Genomic DNA, 8,947 nt, shown 5'->3' with positions numbered 1-8,947 from the left:
TTCCTGAAAAGGTTACCCATTTTCCCAAAACACAAATTTGAATGTTTTTTTTAATGTTTATTTTTTAATCGGGGTTGTATATGACTCAACATTGTGCAATCGTGAAGTTGGGGAAAAATTTGGGAATTATTTTGCAACATGAACAAAAACTGAACATAAGCTGTTCAGTTTATGTTCAGCAAATCTTTGTCTATATTCTGCTAACATCTAAAAAACACAATTTTGCAATAGCTCTGTTTTCATTAAATAAGAAATTAAGTTGAAATCACATCTGAATGAGCTTGTTCACATGATAAGTCATTAAAAATCATGGCAGTGATGGATGTAAATGACAAATATTCTTAATTCAGACTTGGTGCTCATCATTTGTCAGCCAACCAGAAATTGCTGTGTTTCCATTAAGTCATTTTGTGCAATTTTATGGTTAATGAAAACACAGCCAATGTTCTGTCATTCTAAGCAATACTGTGTAAAAAAAGTCCCATGTGTCTGTAACAAGGAAACAGCTGAATATGGACCAGATCATGATGGAAACCATCTGTGATGATTCATGTCTGAACTTTGACTGTTCCATTTTAACACATTAGCATGCTTTGATTAACCCTCCTGTAATGCTGTGGGTTAAATTGACTCTGAACAGAATAGATGTCTCCATTTCATTTATAAATGCCACTACTTAAAAAGAAAAACTTTAAACATCAGATATCAATGTTTAAAATTAATTTCACGTATAAGTATTGTTTTTTTTCTGTGTAGATTTTTCCAGTGGACAATAATGAAATCAAAATGTATTTTTAAATGTAAAAAAATAAGTAAATTATACTCATTGGTCTGCTATCTGTAGGATATGAAGAACATCACTGCACTCATATTAATCTAAGTGGATAGAAATGGAGCAGATAATTGGATACAAACTTGTTTTTGGCAACATGTTGGGATTTTGACACCACTGGATGGTTAAACACTCCAATATCAGTGTTCAAGTTTCTCCACTCTGAACGTTTTGCACATAGGCCACAAAATTACATTTTGGTATTTTTATGATGTAACACCTTCTTTTACCAATATTTTATACAGGATGGGCCATAAATTTCCATACATAGGAGAATGTAAGATGTATATTTCCTTTATATTTCAGATACCCAAGAAGATGCGTTTGACAAAAGAGCAAAGAATTGAAATGACACTGATGGATCTGGAAGCAGTCGCATGGTTGCATGAAACTTTAACAGAAAACATGGAGCGAGCGTCACACACGACACTGTGGCAAAACTTATTTGCAAGTTTCAGAAAACTGTAAATGTTGCAGATCGACCACGAAGTGGTCCAAGACGTGCAACGATTACACAGAGTCCCACAAAAATAAAAACGGTTGTACAATATAAAATGTTTATTATTTTTGTGTATGGAAACTTATGCCCCACCCTGTATAATAACAATATTTCACCCAATTCTCAAAAAACAGGACAGCAAAATAATCACTAGTCATAATCATAGTGAAATCAGAGCGCATCAGGGCAGTACGCTCAGGACAGCGTTTAAATGAATCCATTTCCAATAGAAAGAAACATTATAAGAGCAAAGACACACACAGGGAATCTTGTGCAAATGATGTTTTTGCATTTTCTCATGATTTACCTCCTCATTTCAATGTTCTGACTTAAGGCACGCCACTGGGCCCAAAGAACAACACCGACCCGACACACTGCGGCTTTACATCTTGTGCTCATAATCAAGTCTAGTTGGAGGCAGAGTCGGCATTCAACTTTGAAAAAGTTGCTGTCGTTGACAAATTATTTCTCAGCTTCTGGTTTTTATAATTCTCTGCTCAACTTCAGGTTGGCAAACAAGCAGAACCTGTTGGGGATTTGCATGGTGGCACAGACGACGCCATATTCTTTGAGCTCTCTTACAAGCAGGTGCGCCTTAGCTTGAAGGAGGCCGATAAATTCATCAGTAATTAGATAAAAGAAGCGTGATGTGATGACCTGCAGAGTAACCGCTGGTCAACAGGCTCAAGTGAAATAAAGCAAACACCAGTGGAATCGTTCAACGATACCATTTCTTGTTCAGCGGAGTTTGTGTTAAGGGCAGCATACGTTCACAATGCATAACCTGACCACTCACTGACTACCATTTACATAAAATGCCCAGTTTGACATACTGAAAATGAATTAGCTTAAAGGTAACAAAGCAAACCTGAAAAAACTCGGTTTTTGATTAAATGTTTTGGTGTGTTAAATAGATACCGAAGACATGACACCTAAAAAAAAAAACAAACAAAAAAAACATTTTGCTGCAAATGACCATTTGCATGAGATTTGCTGCTCGTGGTTCCAGAAAAGACTCTTTGACTTTTTCCTGTCATGCCTGCTAAACAAACGATTATCGGAAGTTGAGTGATTACAGGTAAATCGTTTTGTATGACAGCGTTGACCACAGTCAGCAAAAACACCCCAAAAACCCAGGACTCCTCTCACTGATGATTAGAAACGATACATTTAAATCTGTGTTTAGAAATAGAAAGTTGAAGTTTGGGTAGATTTGACATTACCCCTAAGAAAGAAAGAAATAAGGAAAGACCAAAAGGAAGAAAGGGTGAAAGAAAGTCAGCAACATGATGAGTTACGGTAACAGGTTTGAGGTTATGATTTTAAAACATCATTATAAAAGGTCCTGAAAGGACACAAGGTCGAAACAAAACACAATCTGATATTTTACAAGCAAAGCGTGACATGATCTAAGGTACTATTTAACTGTTAACTTTATTTTTTAAGTTTCCAAATATAAATTCTGTAAAAAACGTGTGATTTTCTTTTTTTTTAACTCAGCCTAAAACTTCAATATTACATCACTCATAACCAAAGTGTTAGGCAACATGCCACAACATTGACATAGCAGTAAAGGAAATGAAAACACATGCAAAGCAGCTGACAGGTAGTGAGTCTAAAAATTTAACAAGGTATGGAGAGTTACAGAATATGTTCATTGGGTTTGACGGCGCAAATATGGCTGCCTCGCTTCTGTCAGCCGGAGCTACAGACCAGTAGCTAGCCATCATCAATGAGCTCTTTGAGATATCAGCTGGAGATATAAAAGGAATTATGAATTAAATGTATTACTATATTTATTAATATTAATATTATTATCATTAATATTAGCACTGGTCAGAAATTGCTGTGCACAAGTAAAATGGAAAGTTGTTTTTTATATGAACGTTCATTCAACCTCATAATGTATATTTTACACATTATGTATTCACAACACATACAGAAAAACCAACAGAATTAAACAAAAAGCAAAAAAATAAAAATAATAATAATAATTGTTTACTCAAATAAACCTTAATTATATTCCCCCTCAGTTGAGATGGGAAGTAATTGTTTCTATTTTGGTTATTACTTTTCTTTATGTATTTCTTATAATAAGGAAGGCATTTATGGCTATCTTGAAATAACAATGGATAATCGATGTAAATACACTTTTTTGGTAATTTCTTTGCTTTGTGCAAGAGTAATGAAACATCAACAACAAGGTATAAAGAAATGACAATTCTTTTAAAATCATAAGAAACAAAAGCAGCAGAAAATCTTGAGACTCTTATGCGTCTGCAGGATAATTCGACTGGGTTGGTCAATTTGTCTCTGTGACGACACGCCTTGAACAAACAAACCTGTGAACAAATATGTCTGTGCTACAGAGCCTCATTTGGTTAGCAAACTAAACGAAGAAAGAGCCATTTTGCATCGGCTTTGGTGGAATACGTGGCGAAATTAAATTTCTCCAAATATTTTTAACATCTAGAGACGATTTTATGCACTGGAACATGAAGTAACGCTCAAAAGGACACACATCCCTTAAAGACTGTTGGTAATTATGGCTTAAGAATAATAGACCATCATAAACCATTTAAAAAAATCCACATATATTGTAAGAGACGTCCTTATCATCCGAGGCAGAAAAACAAAAATATTTCAAAAATGGAGGAAAAGAAAAATTTAAAGTTTTGTTCATAACTTCAAGTATGACGACCTGTCAACATGTCTAAAGTACACAGTCTGCTTGGTGATGTCACAAACATTGATATGCGAGTCCATCAATCAGGTCACACTTCAGACTTGTGAAGTTAAGTATTCCAAAGAGAGCAAAGCCTGAGAATTAAAAGAATTTGTGTGAGACTTAAGAAACACACACAATCCAAATGTTGATGGTCACACACACAAAAAAAACGGTTCCTATTTCACTGATGTCAGATGCGGTCTTGATTCAGTTAAAATCACTGACTCAATCAGAGTACCATCCATCGATATAATAAGATATGACATGCACTATGACACGATATGATACAGTAAAGAGCTGTAGTCCACAGAGAACAGAGAGTTCCTCCGCTGCTCCAAGTGGCTCTAAGTCAGAGGACTAAAGACATTCACCGAGGGCCGGCGTCCTGCATGTTTCTATTCTCTTCCTGGTTTAAAACCCTCAGCAGAACATTGACATATTGAGGAAATACAAGTGGTCCATTTTTCTAGGGTTTGCCCTTAAACTTGTCTGAGGTTTGCTCACATCTTGCCCAGTGTATTTCCACCCCAGGTGGGAGTTTTGCTTTTAGCTCAGCATGGTTAAAATCTCCTCCTATGCAGTGATCTGCTGCTGGGTGCTTTTCCTGTTGTTTCCTGATGATTCAATATAACTCCAAAGATGGGTGCTGTATGTGCACAGCAGTAACAGCACTAAAGTTAGCTCTGTTGGGAGGTATATGGGCCTGCATTTATTTGTTACAAGTTCTAGGTCAGTGGAGCAGTTCCGGGTAATACTTTTCAGTTTATGTACACTGCATATTTACACAGGTAAATATCTCCCCCATGTTTTAACCACAAGAAAGCTTGTTTTCACCAGTGTGGTCAGTGACAGGGTGATAAAGCAGAATGTTTTACCTGCACACTGCATGAGCTATAAAATATATATGTTTTTGGACCTGTGGACATACTGCAAATCAATTCCCAGTTGAGGAAAATAAAGTTACCAATGACATAAAAAAACCCTTTAGCCTAGCTGCAGCTGACGGGCCTAACTAAAGTCCAAAAGTTACAAACTGTCAGACAATCTGAAAAAGTGGGTCTGCTCTGCTTTTTAGCTAGTGACAATAAAGTTTGGAGTCTATTGCTAATGACTAAAGGTATGCTATCACAAGCTGCTCTCCAGTCAGTGAGCAGCTGTTGTTTCTGTTTGCATTTACATTGCTGGAAAAACAGAAATTTAAGGAAAGGACTTACTATACCGAGGTGATGAGGGTGACCTATTCTTTTATTCTTGCTTGTAGAATCTGTCTGCTTGCATAATTGAGGACATTTTTACACCATTAGCTGCTAAAGTGGTTGAAACACCTAATTCCAATGATTAGGAGAGGTAGCCCTATACTTTGAACAATGGTAGTTGAGTTTCCATTGATCAGATAAATGCACAGATTGAAATTACAAAAAGAAATTTGCTCAATAGTAACATGCCAATTTTGAGAAAACTCTTGTTCTTTAATAAAAAAAAATTCTCGCTAGAATAAGGTTTTAATTCTCTTTGGCCGTCTCAAAATTGTTGTATTTTGCAAAATAACAAAGGAAACACTTCGCATCACATGAGTCACATGATTAACAACCCGATGTTGCCTCTGACACAAAGACGAAGAAGACGACAGGAAGTAGTTAGACGACGATGCCGCGGTGTGCTTTTTAATCGCGTGAACAAACTTATTCACGTGTGATTTTAAATATCATTTCTTATTTAATGGAAACACGACACGTGTGGAATAGGTTTCTTTTTTTTCCAAATTAGCTGAATATTGACAAAGTTTTGAACACATTTGTAATAGAATGTTTGACGTGTTTGTTAAAAATAATAAAAATAAAGCAAAATGTTGCTTTTTTTTTACAATAAGCAATGAATCAAATTAAGTCTTAAAACGTAAACTAAGTTCGTGTCAGTGGTGAAACTGTAAGCATTTAGTGTTAAAGATGAAAAAAATCCCGATGCAAGCACATTCAAAAAGCTATGCAAAAAACAGACACGATTTAAAAATTCACTTATATTAAATGAAACATCTTCATATCAACAGATATTAAATGAAATAAATCAAATGTTTGTTTTTCTGTTTACCTTAATGTCAGTCTTACGCATTAAGAGACTTCATCGCTGCAAACCAGCTGATGGAATCTCTTTGACTGATTTCTCAGATGTTTTGTTTTCTATCAGTGGAAGAAGACAAAATATAACTGACAAGTTCCTGCGGCTTATTGTAAGCAGGAAAAGAAATAAAATCACACAACACAGCTTTCCATCGATACAAGTGTAATAGTGAGTGCACACTGCCATCTGCTGGCCACAATAGGTAACTGCCAAATTAAAATAAATGTCTCAAAATAAATATGTCTCTCATTTATTTATTGGGAACTAAAAACAACAATAAATTATTAGTCCACTGAATGCTCTTGGACCCTCAAGCCGACTTCCACATATCAGAGTCATCTTTTAGGTGTTCTGACAGAAACATGAAACATGACAGAGAAGGGATTATGTTGCATCTTTACTTACACATCAGAAGGATGTGTAAGTAAATCAGAAGGATGTGTAAGTAATGTGTAACTAACTTAATGTGTAACTAACTTAGTTTTGAAATCAGTTCTCTCTCCTTGTTCCTTAGTTTATGAGTGCAGCTCAACCTGAGCCGGAGAGGAACGTGTGGGAGATGCAGCAGTTTATCATCTTCTTCAAAATAAGGGTCATTTTTGATAAAATCACAACAATGGAGCCATCACTCTATTGATGACACTCCATTGATGAATGGAGTGTCATCAACACTCCATTACATTTTTATTTGTTTATAAACAAAGCAGACTATAGTCTGCTTGCATTGATCATTCATTATTATGGAAAAATCTAGTAATTTTTTTTCAGGGCATTGGATTTCCCTAGAAATTCCGCCTAATGTTCAAGAAGGCATTTTTTTTATTTTTTATTTCCTGTTCCATTAATTTCACAATAAAGTGTTTTACTAACTGACGGGCAATTCCTAGCTGTAGCTTCTCCTACAGATGTCCTGTAGCCTATCAGAAAAACTATGGAGAGAAAACACTATCAAGCACAAGTATTTTAAGACTATTTTTTTCTATAATAAACTTCTTCCAAAAATATTGTCATAAAATACGTCTATACCATGTCATAATATTAGTCTGGACTGGATAAGGCGCATGTTTGTTTTTAGCTAGGGGAAACGGCTATTCAGGTCAAGTCAGCTAAATGTCCCATTATGCTTCATCTTCGTTCCTAAAATATTCTGCGTAAACCGATTAAAGGTCAAGGCTGGACTTACACATCAGTCTATCTTATTTTGCATATCTCCAATATATAATCCCACTATTAGACGTATCATTGCAGGCACATGTGGAACATAAAGCAAACCTTTTTATGTTTACTTAAAAACAAAAATGACATCTGTGCATTGCCTTTCCTCCATTAGAACTGTGCATGCTCTGGCTTATTTTCTTGTACCATCATGCAGCAGGGTCATTCAAAGTGCTTTATATAAAGCAAATATTTTTTAAATATGTCTTCACTGTTAAGATGTGACCTCATCTCCTCTCTGATAAACTGTGCGCAGACATTACCAGAGCCACCAAATCATGGCATGTTCATGCAGATACTAACTTTCTTCTAAGACACACCTCTAAACTGGCTTGCACATAACAGTGATTCAGGATTTGCCATTTTGTTCTAAGTTTGACCTCGGCCATGGATAATGTCATTTCCAGAATCAGAACTACCTCTGTCTGTAAAGTGGACATTGATTTTGCTCTCTTGACTCTGTGTTTAGAGAGTTAACATCAGCTTTAATGGCAGTAGATTCACTTGGGAGACCAACACAACTACCAGCTACCAGATCATGACTGGGCTGGTAAATGAAGATAGCTGGAAACACAGAGCACATCATTATAATGGAAGAAATGTCTCCTTCAACTGCTTTGTCTGGGAAAGAGACAAGATCAAGCAGAAACAGAAGGATGAACTGACCTTGAGATTATTGGTAGCTGACAGGAATAATTATCAGAAGCTGCAGACTGGTAGATTCCGTAGCTAAATAGCTAAATGTTCCAATATAATGACCTCGTTAGTATTTAAAACAAAGTCTTACAAGTGTTCAGACAAATTATCTAGTAATCCAGGGTAGTTAACTGGATAATGACACATTGAATTGACCAAAGTTTAATCAATAAGTCTGATTGAAAGATAGCTGCTTCTCCTTCATGGACCAAATTTTGAAGAATGTGGCATTTTAGAAGATAATGAGTTGACTTATTGATCTCAATATAATGCTCCTGCTGTTTCCAGATTGATTTCTAAGGGACAGGATAAACCAATGGAATTATTAAAAATCACATCTTTAATCAACAAAGTGTTTGAGGCTCAATAAACCATATTTTATTTTATTTTTTCAGTTGTATTCTTACTCTTTTTACACATTTAGAGGGAAAGACTTTTAGCATTATATAAGATATAGAAACACAGAAAAATATACATTTGAAAAATCCTTATCTCCAGTTATAAAAGAGAAACATAATTACATAACTTATATCCAAATGGAAAAAGATGACAGATGATGTTAATTAATTAACAATGATTTCACAAGTACCAGAAAATATAAACAGTTTAGGCTGAATAAACATGCATTAGCTCATTGTTTTTCTACAATCTCCACTGCAGCTAGAGAATAAAGAAAAACTCTGGAAAGAGCGTGTACTCAAACTGTTCTCCAGACAATCTTGGTTTATGTAGAAGACAGCATCGACTGTCTCTAAGCAACAGAATCCAAGCAGAGTAAGACATCCAACTCAGTTCATCCCATCTTTCTACAGTCCCACCACATTTTGAGTGATGAATAGGCATACACTTTAAGCAGTCA

Source organism: Poecilia formosa, unplaced genomic scaffold (genome assembly GCF_000485575.1).
Source record: "Poecilia formosa unplaced genomic scaffold, Poecilia_formosa-5.1.2 Scaffold213, whole genome shotgun sequence".
Taxonomy (NCBI): Eukaryota; Metazoa; Chordata; class Actinopteri; order Cyprinodontiformes; family Poeciliidae; genus Poecilia; species Poecilia formosa.
The sequence above is the reverse complement of the archived record's forward strand: the minus strand, read 5'-3'. Positions refer to the sequence as shown.